Genomic DNA, 12,834 nt, shown 5'->3' with positions numbered 1-12,834 from the left:
TAAATAAATCTAAACCTAATCTAATTGGGTTGGTAGAAGTGGATTCTGCCAAATTCTGAGAAGGTGTTTCTGAAAAGTAAGGTGAACTGGCAGAATGAGTGTTTTAATTAGGTTGATTTTTTATGTAGATGATCAATTTGTAACTGCTTCACAGTGATGCTTTTATATGCACCCATTTGACTACATCAGTGGCTGAATCCCACACACAGACCGGAGATAGTTACACCTTGAGAAACAATGCCAGGTTTATCCACCTTGTTCCAGGTGTTACCATAAAGCATTGCATATAATATTTCTTTTAAGACAGAGGACATTGCTGCAAAGTTGGGTGTCTTTGAATATGACTGCTAGTTGCACTAGCAACTGGCAATACAACTAGTCGGTATCCAAGCAAAGTTTAACTTGTGAGTTGAACAGGTGTGTGTCGAACATCCACCCAAAGTGAAACTGTTCCTGTGATGTTGTTGAATCAAGATGGATGTGGCTGAAGAATCTACATCTAAACATTGTGTGCTTACTCCAATTCAGTGTCAACAAAAACTCTACAGAGAAGAAAAATCATTTGCCCAAGTTGTGGTTGAGGCGTGAATGACCACAAGAGTAAAAATCTAACTCTATTGAGGAATAGCCGCCCTGCTGAGAAAAGGCCAATGATGATTTTTGAAGTAATGGGGAATGTAGCTATATTCTTTTATAATAGTAATCTGACATATTTTGATCCTTATTTGCCGTTTCAAATACCCTTTATGTGAATCTAAGAAAGCTGGTTCAAAGACTGCATTCATATTTCACGCAATTCATAACTGATCATAGAAATAAAGTGGGCAACCAACATTTTAAGCACAGATAAATTGGTTGGTTTGAGCAAAACTCCATTTTCATGAAACCCTACAAACCTTAAATCCAACGCGTCTCTTCCTATTACATTTCCATGTTTTAAAGAAAATTTGTCCATGTAGGGAAACAAAACAAGTTGTATCCAGAGACACATGGACTTCTAAAGTCTTTCCCACTTGTGGGAGAAAAGTAAAATCTTACCTGGCAACCTTGGATGGGCTGAGGGTAAAGCTGAGGGTGTTTGTCCTCTCAACGTGTGGTGCTGCGATACAGAAAAATGAGACACACATGTTGAGCTTCCATTAGCATTTGACATCCGACCGATAGCCAAGCAATTTACGATTGCTTGGCTATCGGACCAACTTACAAACTCAAACTAGTTGACTCTCCAGTCTACAACCTCTTCATCTCTACAAGGTAAACAATACATATGAATCAAAATACATTTTTACTGACCTGTGATACAGAAAAAACAAGCTTCCATTAGCATGTAAAAGGAAGGTTTATTCTTCCTCTGTGTGCCCAACATTTTATATGCCACCAATTCGACTGCTGCCCCTAGTGGCTGTATGTGGAATCACACTGAATAACTGAAATAACTGAAACGACACTGAAGAACTTATGACAATGATGAATTAAGGACAGAAAAAGAAAAATAATGTTGAGGAGACTATTTATGCTTAGTGTTTTTATTTACTTGAAGCTTGTCTTCACTCCTTTACAAATACATCAGCATAAAAATGTATTTCCAGTCAACCAGTAAACTCTTTTTGACCCATTTTGACACAACGACTTCATGGAGAGTCGTTCTCTTGTTCTGAGAAGATGCTTTGGTGAGAGTCAGAAAATAAATGCACAATTTACAGCTTTAGCTTCAAAGAATAAATAGATATATTTTTAAGCCATCAACCCAAAAAATTTAATCATTGGCATTGAAACATTGAATTTTAACTTATTTGTTAAAATGTTTCCACAGATTTTGGTTACAGGCAAGAGATGGAATTAAAAAAATAATGAAGTCGAAACTGATACCAGATTTTTTTGGGGCTTCTTTTCTTTTCATAAGTTATTATCAACCAAATAGCCATTATGGTGGCAGGTCTGCTAATGAAAGCTTATTTGAGGGGATCTGATTTGCTCAAGGCTCAGTGTTTTCATGAGATGCGGGGTGAGGTGCAGTGTTTCTGCTGAATTAGATGAGAAACACCAATTAGCCATGTTTTAATGGCAGAGAGAATAGCTTTGAGAACAAAAGTCCAGCGGCAAGCTTTCCACAAAAAATAAAGCTGTCAGTCAGGTCATATGGGAATAAAACGCTGGAAGTACAGGGAGGACATACTAAACAGGGCTAATTACATAGCTGACATTGCTTTCCTTCACACATCCCTTTGCAAAGCATTTTTTTCCCACATTTTTTCCCCTTAATAAATCCACAACAGTGTTTTTGTTTGGATTTTCAGAAAATTATGTGATATTTGACAAGCAATGCAAAGTTATGTCATCTATTTCCTTTGAGAACAATGCAAAAAAGATCAATGCGTGATCAATCCAATTTCAAGACCTACTAAAACTTCTTTGAGAATGCCTCATTAATTGTCTCTTCTAAAAAAAAAAGCAAATCTTTGACAGCATGCCAGCAGCACTTACTGTGGTCCTTTAGTAGGAAAATGAAACCCTCAGATCATTAATTATTCTTTTAAACCTCACTGACATAATTTAAATGAGCAGCTACACTCATGACTAGTAATTCCAGGTGGGACTTCTTCCTATGGTAAAGCAAATGAAAGAGTCAATCAGGAGTATTTAAGATACAGCACAGAATGTATAATGGATATCTACGGCATGGAAGGAAGTAAGTGAATGGGAGAGTATTACAATTTTCATTTTGATAGAAACTACGGGTTTATTATAACATTCATCCATCTATTGTTATCTTCTTATCCGACATCGTGCCACACTTGTTTTGGGGTAAAACTCCTTCTTTGCTTCAATCATTCTGTCTGTCTTGTAGTTCCATCATGCCTTTGTTCATATCCAAGAAACTTGAGCTCTTCCACTTCATGCATGGACTAACCTTGCATGGTAGAAGATATGTGCCTTGAGGTCCTGTTCATAAATACCAAAAGTAGGATTGGTGACAAGAGGCAGCACTGGTGGAATCCAACCTACAAAAGGGACCAGCTTGATTTTCTTTGCAAAGAATGGTGTACAAAATTTCCTGAAATAATTGTTGAAGTTCAACATTAGGCCCTGGCCTTTGTTTTGGTCTTGGAAGAACCGGTCTTAACTCCATTCTTGGTTAAAGCCTCTCAAGGTCTGAAGTGTGATCCCACGATAGTTGAATCTAATATTTAAGTCCCCTTTCTTAAAAATTCTGGAACAATGCATTGGTCTGCCAATCAATAGGTGTAGCACTTCAGTCACAAAGATAATGTGGAAAGCTGTCAGAATAGCATTGACTCTCTTTAGAGAGGATATTAGGGTGAGACAAGAGATGAAATATCACAAGTCAGATATCATATTACATCGAACACTAATCCCCTCCATCACCATACAAATGAAAGAAGCTGACATCCTCATCTAATCAGGAAAGTCACATAAGGGAATCCTGTTGAAATTCCCTGTCTCTATAACAGCCCCGTTTGACAGGCTGTCAGGTTTGAACACCACCAGTTTTGGCCATGATGCATCTGTTACTGGGATCAAGGTTGACTTTCATGGATTAGCATCTGTCAGCTTTATTTTGAGCGACACCATGAGGCTTCAGAACTCCGATTACTGCCTGCGATGCTGATGGCCTCTTGTGACTGGCTTTGGCATCCTTGTCTCATCTGACAGAGCTGAAGTTGCCTCTTTTACAGGCAAGTGAAAAACCACCGAGTGTCTTCATACATCAGTGGTTCGAGGACTGCAAGTCCCATAACACCCCCCTGAATTTGACAGTTTGTTATAGTCTTGTGGCTTTTTGCTCAGTGCTTCATTTCAGAAACACAGAAATGTGGAGAAAACTCATATTCCACTTAATTGTTGGTGCTCAGATGAATGTGTCTATATTTAAATGGCGTAAGGTGAAAATCTAAAACACTAATTGTAAATTGAATAACCTGTCCAAGAGTGACAAGGCTCTGCTGTTTTATTGTTAAACCCTGAATCACAGGAGAAAGAGGGACAGAATGGGGAACGGAGGAAGGAGAGGGCAGAGGAATACAAAAACAATGAAGTGGAACAAATCCAACAGGCACGAGGCTTTATCTCATTCCCTCCGCTTTCTCCACCTTTTTTTCATTTTTGCTATCTTTCCTTATCTTAATGAGCACCACAGCTTTCTATCTAGGGATGGTGCCAGTGTGATACATCACAGGCGGGACACATACAGAGGAGCGAGGACAGTAGCAGGGTGACAGTGATGGTGCCATGGCGATTAAGAGTGCTTAGGTAGTCCCACTGATTCAGTGAGGGCAAAAGAGCACCATAATGCTTACCGAAATGGCAGAGGTGAACGTTCTTTCGTCGAAAACATGGAGTACATGCGTGTTCAGAAAAACAATTATAAAGACAAAAGACTGACTGAATAATAAGGAGAAAGCAAAGGAGGCTTGGTGTTATGAAATATGGCAGATTAAACTGACACTTAACTCCTACTTGAATTCCCGACTGGAAAACCACAACAATCATTCTTTTTTACCTTTCATAAACGTACTGGTTAAATTCGATGAATTAGTTTATACATTGCACCAATTTAGAACAAATGTCATCACAAGCTTAGAATTTGTATATTGAAAAATATAAAAAAATCAATTTAGTACACATTCAATGACATAAAGTAAATTCGTTTAAATTCCAATCCAACTGTCTTATTCTTTTTATTCACAGTAACACCAAGCCATCCCAAAGATTGGCCTGTCTAAGGATGCTCAGCTAATTGCATTGAGACATTGACATGGCTGCCATCCCTCACTTTGGGAAAACAGTAGTGTAGAGAAAACATTGAATTGTTCTAAAGGAAGGGACTTCAGGCTCAGATTGAATGACCATCTGGAAAATCCAGCTGGGAATGGAGATGAGCAGAAGGAGATATGTTTAAAAAAAACACAGGGTTAGCAGTATTTTCTAGGGAAAAGGCAGGAGTGCTTTCTATGAGGAAACAACAACAAAAACAGAGTATACAAAGTTAATGGGAGCACTTGCTACACCAGTAATTACATCTTCGAAAGGAACATGGCTGCACTCAGTAGCACATTCCCTGGATCATGAGTGCGAAATATCGATTTCTGCAACTGCAAAATATTTTTTTTGTGATTGTGTGCAGTATGTTATTCTTCTTCTTCTTCTTCTTATTATTATTATTATTATTATTATGTATTTTTAACACTATTGGAACTTTTGTGTGAACCTACAAATCTTGATGCTGCTGTTGCACTTGAATTTCTCCTCTGTAGGTCAATAAATCCTATTTCTATTCTATTCTATCTTAAAAGAGAACAGGATCAGGGGTAATTTCTACAGAAAAATATAAAGTAGGGAGAACAGAACAAGTAAATGGCACGGGTACTTTTAAGCCCTTCCAAAGCTGTTATCAGTCTAAGCAATGTTCTTCTTGAGGTTTTGGCTTGTGTTGTTGTTTTGGCCAAAACAACAACACAAGATACTTGCTAAAGGGCAGAAACATGAAGAGGACACAAAGAAAGTAATAATCTGTCAGAGACAGAAACGAGACAAGGCTAAACTAAGACATATTGAGTCTGAAGTACTTTCTATCTTGTGGAAAAACACACAAGGACTGTAAGAATTAGCTTTGTTTGCCTCCCCACATTTAGCTTGAAACAAAATCAATGGGTATATCTAACAATGCCTATAAAAAGTATCCATCCTCTTGGATGTTTTATCCTTTTAATTGCTTTTACAAAACCGTCATGATCAACAAAATATGGCTTTATTAAAAAAAAAAAAAAACATTTAATGTGAAAGTGAAAAATGATTTCTACAAAAGGACAAAATATTTCATATAAAATAATCGACTTCCTAAATATTTGTATACTTGTCACACACACTCAGAGTTGAATAGCCTTTGTATCATCACATGGAATATCCTCAGTTTGTATGACATATGACCCTCTAAACTATTGAGAGTAACATGAGTGACATTACGTTTATACAGATGAGTACACTTTAGTGGTAGAGTTGGCTATAATTGCTTATTGGCCGGAGTTAAAATTGTCTGGTCAGAAAGTCAGAACCACTCACTGCCCAAAGTCTGAGTGTTCACTTGCATAACGCGATCTCATTACTCAGAGGCGACATCGCACTCCATTAATGAAAGGTGACCTTTCCATTTGTTTGCAGATGATTCAGCCTGGCATAATTTCTCTAATTCATTCATGCAGTCTCAAAATCTCCAACAGATTAAAACTGAAGTGTACATATCTGTCCTTTTCTTTGATTTACACAACTGCTGAAGTAGTGCTCCCTAAAAGCTCCAAAACAGAAACTTTAAAAACTAACAGACCAGGGCTCCACAGAAAACATTCATTTGAAGGGAATATTTACATGTTTAAAACAAAATGGAGGATTTTTTCTTTGGGATTATCTCTTCATTCTGACAACTGTTTGTGAGAAAATCTTATGTGACAGCAAGTGAACTCGGTGTCCTCAAAGTTGTTGTGGTAGAAGCAGAAAAAAATTGGCAAAAAATAACGATGAGCTGGTTGTGACAGGGCACAAAGTGTGACTGCAGGATGACTGGATCATAGCATCTCCAAAACTTTATTTTGTTTGGTGTTTCTAGCCTGTGGTCAGTCATTGTGTATCAGAAGCAGACCAACAAAGCAACAGTGACGGGCCAGTGACAGGGACAAAGTCTGTCTTGGCTTGTAAGATGTTTCTGTTTGCACAATTCATAACACGCTGAAAGTCTAGTGGGTTGCACCAATAGACTGAAACCTTCAGAGACGCTAAAGCTCTCTCTGAGAAATATGTACACATGGTGCTTTGTAGCAACACATCAGGACATCCATTTTGGTCATTATGTTATGCCTGGTGAGTCTCTCACCCAAGACTGTGTTAAATGTGCTATAAAGTTACACAAATGAGATCTATTTAAGTCATATAGAAACAATTACACCAGTTTACTGGTGCCACTTTACAAGCAGATTTCAATTAAACAAAATGTCCAAATGCAGCCGCAGTGCAGCAGGCCTCAAAATGATCCAACTAAGACGAATAATGAAGCATTGTTTAAATTAGCCAACTCTGAAGCGCACTTTTATGCATTCAGTTTTATGGGAAGTTGGTGGACTGCCAGAAACTGCCAGTTGAAACAAGCCAGTCCACATCTCATCATGGACAGATTAAAAAAAAAAAAAAAAGCTCTTACTGAGGCAGTACAATCTGGTTTACTGTTTTCAAAACTTGGAAAAAAATTTTGGTCTGCAGAAACAGCAAGAAATGCATCATGCTATCCTATCATGTTTACAACTGTTCTCCTGGCCAAGAAACACTTAACGAATTACTAAGGTTTCTTAGAAGTTTTGTGAGTCAAAGCTTTGAGTGTTGAAGTTGCACCATGGACAGAAAGGCATGAGCTGCACTGTGCAACAACAATCGTTGCTGTTCTCTTTTTCCCACAAGACTTAGATTAGATAATCAAAAGTGGGCTCGTCTTTATGGTACAACAAATGAAAATGTCAATACACTTATTCAAGCTCAAAGCATTTTTGCATGCAGTGTAAAGAATAATGAGAAATAATAATTCAGACAGAGAGGACTGGAGACTTTTTTAACCTGATCATTTAATGCCTTTAGGCTCACACAAATATGCAGGCTGTTGCAAGCTGCAGTTGTTCCGAAGAATTTCTCCAGAGACGTTACTCTGACGAGCAGATGTTGCTCAGTGTGTTTTTCTGATCATGAACGTGTTTCAAGGTTGCTGCAAATGTCCTTGCGTGCCAAGTAAGAAAAAACATTTGTCATGTATCAGCTTGGATAAATTCCTCAAAGCTAAAAAAAAAAAGAAGATATGTTTTGATAAGCAGGAGACATGGATCAGGTTAGAAATACATCTAATATACTTTAAAAATATCTATAAAAAGATGCACATTAATCAGAGGGTTATAAAGTCATACCACTTAGCTTTAGTTTGAGAAACAGTTCAGATAGAAAAATGAAAATCTGATAAGAAAGGCCAATGAATATGAACAGGATCAGAAAATGATTTTTTTTATGTGTATGAAATAAAGTCTTTAATGTGAAGTGAGAGGGAAAAGTTTGCGCTTTGAGGAGGCAGCATGAAGGCGTTTGTCAAGTCATATAGAAGCTGCAGGCTCTCTCCTCCTTGTCAAGGGAAAATTGACTCGTCCCCCCTTTACCTTAGCCCAGCTAGCTTGAGGACATTGTACATTCATTACTGGCTGAACTCCAGTTTTCCCTTTTTTTTCTTTAATTTTTGCTTCCCAGAAGGCCTGCAACATTTTCCAGACAGGATGGTTTCTGAACTGTCAGCTGCAGTTACGGCAATATATGATTTTTTTTTTTTTTTGTTGAGCTGGATCTGTTCAAAAATAACTAGGCTCATGTGGCTATTTTAATCTCTCCTCCACAGATAGCTAGAACATTTCTGCAGACGTGTTTATGCAACAGATTGTTCAATTGTACAGCTTTCTAGAACAGCAGCAGTTGAATGCAACACTTAAGATGTGTACAGTTCACTGTTACAAAACTCAAAAATTAATAGAAAATTTGATCAACATTCTCTGAAGGTTTATAAGAGGAATTTTAAAATGGTATTCCTGGGGATCTTAAGTGAACTGACTTTAAATAAGCATGCACAGTCACTGGAAAAAGTGTAGATCCCCTAAATGGACACTGACAGAAAAATAAATAAATAAACTGTCTTGTGTTCACCAGGTAAACTTTTGCATGCACACTAGGTACCTCATGGGATCTTCCAGATTATTTGGGACTAGCTGCATTTACTGAAATGGAAATATGTAGTATACTTGTCCAACAAATTGCTTGCTTGCTGAATTGTCAGAGGTGATTGAGTTGCAGAGGTTGACATCAATGAAAAGTAACTATCTGCTGTGCACAGAAAAGAATCTAGTGCACGCAAGAAAGTTTATCTGGTGCTCACAAGATAGTATCAGGTCCACATGAGATAATATCTGGTGTGCAGCAGAAAGTTAGGGGTTTTTTTCAATGTCCCTTCAGGGCCTCCATAGAAAAGTACTCTTTAGCATGGCTATCAATGATCCTTGCAATTTTCCACATTTTTTAAAGTAAAGAATTAAAATTATTTAATTCAAGAGTTTGTGAAATGGAAGTAAAATTATGCACGTCGTTCACAATTTCCTACATATAAAACACTCAAATGTGTGGCAGATATTGTGACTTTGAAGCTGGACGAAAATCCAAACCAGAGCTTAGGAACTATGTGTTAATAGAGGGTTTGGTAATGAAGAGAACAGAAAATCAGAGCATGAGGAGAACAGGACTAGAAACTGGAAGCTCCCAGTCCTTACAATCACAGGAGATGGGATTAATGACATAAGAAACAGGTGAGTCTTATTTGGGACAACGTTGAGCAAGAACTAAGCAGTGGAGACTGAGGGGAGGGAACCAAAATACTAAACACAAAGAAATGGCAAAACTGAAACTAACAGAGAATAATTTAAATGCACAAACAGAACATCTGAATTAAGAAGCTAAACTTAAAGAAATGAATAAAATTACAGGCTGAGATGAAAAGAAAGCCTTTCAGAGGTTACAAATAGGTTTAGCAGAATAAATCGGGATGAAAACTGCATTATTACCTTCCACTTCACAATGCTCTGAAAACTTCAAGAGTTGCATAATTCACTTTTGACAGACATTTTTTATAATTCATGTATGGTGGCATCTAATGAAAAGATGATCTGCATTAATATGTTCTAGAAATATAATTTTATTCTGAAAGAAGTGTGTTTATGACAGTGTCATTGTTTGCACTTGGGGCACAGTGACACATGGCCACCTACAGGCTCTGAAGGGAATCCAACTCTTTGGCTCTGCAGATTAAAGCTTGTTTTTTTCCACCTGCTTGAATGTCATTTCCTGCTTGTTAACTCTCCATTATCGTCTCTTACCTCATACCCACTTGACACGAGCACGAAAGAGAGCGCAGGCTTTTTCAAGGATTTGTCACACCTGCGCAAGAGAGGTTTTACCATTAATTATGTCATGTCAGGCAGAAGGTTGCTATCCAAAATTTTGATGAAAGTCCACTGTGACATTCATTTCTGAGAGCTCACATCGATAGTGAGTCACATTATTTGTGTGCATCTCTCTGACAGTGGCTTAAGTAAATGGTTTTACTCCAATATATAGTTTTTAGGACCCGCTTCATCCAACATCTGTTAGTAAGGGTGAGATTAAAATGTTGTGTTTTCACTAATGTAAGTACATACAAAATTTAAATAAAAAGAAAAGAAAGAAGTTAAAGGCTCCGGTGACTCATAACTGGACGCACTAAATGGTAAAAATAATCCACACCTCACAGAAGAGCTGGAGGAAATTAATGCAAATTCATAATTACTCTCCACCTCAAGACTGTTTAGCCATGTTTCATCACCTCACAGCGATGGGTAGGGTTTTGGTTGGATACATAAGAATCTCTCTCTGCTTTGATGTTATCAGGACAGTTTTAATTTCCTGTCACGTTTTTTTTTTTTCAGAATATTTGTACAAACCTGGATGCCTCAGCACTGCTCCTTTAGGATTTTGTTACAATCCCTGTCTGAAGGACAGGCCAACAGCAGAGTAGCTTATAAGCATTTTAAAATTAATGAAACAATATCCTGCAAGTGGGAACGTAAAAGCTTTTAGGTTATTGTGCCAAAAAATAGTTACATCAATTGTTTACAACCAAGTATTATTATTATTATTATTATTATTATTATTATTATTATTATTATTATTATTATTATTATTATTATTATTATTATTATTATTATTATTATACATCTAATTTAATTTTAACTCTGAAACAATGCACTATTCTGCTTTGTCTAACAAATTAAATCCTTCAAGAAGAAAATATGTTTTCATGACACTCAAGACACTCTCTTCATTGAACACCAAACTGAAATGTCTACTTTTCAGTTTGTATAAGTCTTGAGCCAATGTTGTGTAAGTAATGATTAACACCATTCAAGCAATGTAAAAATCATTCAAAGGTTCCCCCACAGAGATCCTGTGCAGCAGCAATGATTTGTTTTTGCATCACAAACACAGGCTAGATGAGGGCCCCAAGCCTGCACACTCCTGTGGAGCCTGCCAGCAGGGAAAATACATGTAATCATCAAAAGCACTGGCAGGTGCTTTGGGCGTTACCTGCTCAACAATGACAGATAGGATATGAAAGGCAGTGAAGTGCATACGGCAAAGTGAAAAAACACAGATGCCACTAGTGAAAATGTAACACATATACATGCTTAAAGCAACATCATTGGAAACGCCTAGTTTTTTGACTCCACTGCTGATATGTGATTAAAAAAAAAGTGAGCTTGCTGGATGTTCTTGTCCATCTGACCAGCCTGGAATCCATTACAGTAGACAGAGTCAGGACAGAAGTCGTGAAAAATGGTGAAGTTGGACTTCTCCGTTTCCCTGAGGGCATAGGCAATTTTCAGCTCTAGTGGGCCTGCTCCAGGAATACCCAACACTGAACACAGAACAATATTCAAGCTCATTTATTCACATCCTCCCATGGCACAGACTGACTGTCAATTCTTACTCAAAACAAAAAAGCTGAATTTAGGATTACTGTTTGGAGGGCCTTAAATTCAATTAAATGATTCTTTTTGGAGTCAAAGGTTTTGTAGGATGGAAGGTTAAGGAAAACATTCAACTGTTTGTATTTCATAAACTCTACTGAATTCTGCATTATTCAAGGAAATAATATAATATATTAATAATATATTAATGGTGATACCACTCATTCTCTGATAGTGCTCTGCCAGATGCAGAGGCACCGACTGCAGTTGTTCTAAAACTTTCAGCTAAGCTTCATGATTGATAGCTACACTAAGAACGCCTCTGCTGCTGCTCTCTGCAGGTGATTACAATTGCACTCAAGCTCAGCTGGTTGCCAAATTTAAAGTGAGGATGATTTTGTTTAGCTCCAGCAAAACAGCTTTGCAACTTGCAGAATCATAGGCAAAACAGGGCTTGACGGCTATGGAAAATCACAGCACTGGCTTCTCATGTCCCCGTTACTTCCACAAAAAATAGAGCAAAGATTCTCCATGCTTTTTGCACATTTACAGCTGTCCACAGTTAGCTTAAATAGGACTGGCGTGTTAAAGCTTTCTCTGACTCATGGCAGAGATTTCAGGTGTGGGACAAAGCTTATGGATGTCAGACTTGGACGAAGAGCTGTTAAGGGACAAAATGATCCACTTCACTTCTCTAATCCATGCGTCTCAAGTGAGCCACAAGTGTGTCTCATTGGTATTGTTCATGTTTTTGTATGTTAATCAGTGGATTTATGCTTTTTATGGGGATTAGGCCAGTTTAGCTCCATGGCTAATGCAATGATAAGGGATTTCTGGCTCAGCAGATAAGTGAATGCTCACTAGTTACTCAGCAACTAGGCTCTTTGGTTTAAGACTTTGTGTCAAAATGTCAAAACCAAGCCACAGAACAATCCTTCATTTACTTTGATTTCATGAAATGTTCACTGTAAAACTAATGTCACTCTGGAAGTATCATTACTTTTAAATAAAATAATTTAAAATAAAGATAATCTTGGTGAAATATACAAAATCACCAGATGACCCTGTCATGTGATGCTCTGCTTTGAAAACTGTCTTTTCAAAGACGTGACCTGCAGTTTTCTTTAAGTTACTAGAGGAGTTTCCCACAGATTGGTTCTGGGTCCTCCTCCATTTCATCTAGTGGGTATTCTCTTCATTCCTTTTTCATGCAGATGTCACTGCAATACCGTCATAATAAACAAATTAG

At 37.6% G+C, this 12,834-nt stretch overlaps 2 protein-coding genes across 4 annotated transcripts in view; one reads left to right on the top strand and one right to left on the bottom strand.

The window, feature by feature from the left end:
* mtpn (myotrophin) overlaps positions 1–1,099 on the bottom strand; it is a 162,827-nt gene extending 161,728 nt beyond the window's left edge. Inside the window, exon 1 of the mRNA XM_044108760.1 lies at positions 1,039–1,099. The gene's annotated coding sequence lies outside the window, so the exon portion shown is untranslated. The remainder of the gene's footprint in view (positions 1–1,038) is intronic.
* chrm2a (cholinergic receptor, muscarinic 2a) overlaps positions 1–12,834 on the top strand; it is a 77,664-nt gene that overhangs the window by 53,572 nt on the left and 11,258 nt on the right. The gene's annotated exons all lie outside the window — the stretch shown is intronic.

This window comes from Gambusia affinis, linkage group LG23 (assembly GCF_019740435.1).
Source record: "Gambusia affinis linkage group LG23, SWU_Gaff_1.0, whole genome shotgun sequence".
NCBI lineage: Eukaryota > Metazoa > Chordata > Actinopteri > Cyprinodontiformes > Poeciliidae > Gambusia > Gambusia affinis.
This window is presented reverse-complemented; position numbering and strand designations above follow the sequence as displayed.